Here is a 1,401-nt window from a genome sequence, read left to right on the forward strand (position 1 = left end):
AAGCTTTTTAGTTTGATCAGATCCCAGTAATGTATTTTTGGTGTTGCTTCAATTGTCCAGGGGTCTTCCTCATAAAATATTCTCCCAGGCCAATTTCTTCCAAGTGTTTTCACCACATTCTATTCTAGTATTTTTATAGTTTCATGTCTTAAGTTTAAATCTTTTATCCAGTGAGAATCAATTTTTGTTAATGGTGAAAGGTGGGGGTCCAGTTTCAGTCTTCTATAGGTTGCCAGCCAGTTCACCCAGCACTATTTGTTAAATAGGGAATCTTTCCCCTACTGAATATTTTTGATGGACTTGTCAAAGATCAAATGACGATAAGTAGCTGGATTCATCTCTTGGTTCTCTACTCTGTTTTATAAATCTGCCGCTCTGTTTCTGTGCCAGTACCATGCTGTTGTGATCACTATAGATTTCTAATATAGCCTGAAGTCTGGTAATGTGATACCTCCTGATTTGCTCTTATTTCTGAGTAACGTATTTGCTATTCGAGGTTTTTTCTGATTCCATATAAAACGAAGTACTATTTTTTTTTCAAGTTCTTTAAAGTATGACAATAGTGCTTCAATGGGGATTGAATTAAATCTATAGATTGCTTTGGGTAGTATGGACATTTTAACAATGTTGATTCTACCCAGCCATGAGCAAGATATGTTTTTCCATTTGTTGACATCTTCAGCTATTTCTTTTCTCAGAGTTTCATAGTTCTCTTTATAGAGATCTTTCACATCCTTTGTTAGGTAAATTCCCAGATATTTCATCTTCTTTGGCACTATTGTAAAAGGAACAGAGACCTTGATTGTGTTTTCAGCTTGACTGTTGTTGGCATATGTAAAAGCTACTGACTTGTAAGTATTGATTTTGTATCCTGAGACACTGCTGTATTCCTTGATCACTTCTAAGAGTTTTGAAGTTGAGTCTCTGGGATTATTCAGGTATAGGATTATATATATCATCAGTGAAGAGTGAGTTTGATCTCCTCTGAACCTATTAGGATACCTTTGATTGCCTTCTCTTGCTGATTGCAATGGCTAAGACTTCTATTACTATGTTGAATAGCAGTGGAGACACTGGGCATCCTTGCCTCATTCCTGATCTGAGTGGAAATGTTTTTAATTTTACACCATTCAGTATGATATTGGCTGTAGGTTTGCTGTAGATGGCCTTTATCAATTTAAGATATGTCCCTTCTATGCCTATTTTCTTAAGTGTTCTAATCATGAAAGGATGCTGGATATTATCAAAGGCTTTTTCTGCATCAACTGAGAGATCATATGGTCTTTGTTTTTTATTTTATTGATGTGATGTATTATATTTATAAATTTGCATATGTTGAACCAACCCTGTAACCCTGTAATAAAACCAACTTAATCATGGTGTATAATTTTTTTTTTTTTT

The sequence above is a fragment of the Otolemur garnettii genome, unplaced genomic scaffold (genome assembly GCF_000181295.1).
Source record: "Otolemur garnettii isolate 467f Iridium unplaced genomic scaffold, OtoGar3 scaffold00003, whole genome shotgun sequence".
In the NCBI taxonomy this organism is placed as follows: Eukaryota; Metazoa; Chordata; class Mammalia; order Primates; family Galagidae; genus Otolemur; species Otolemur garnettii.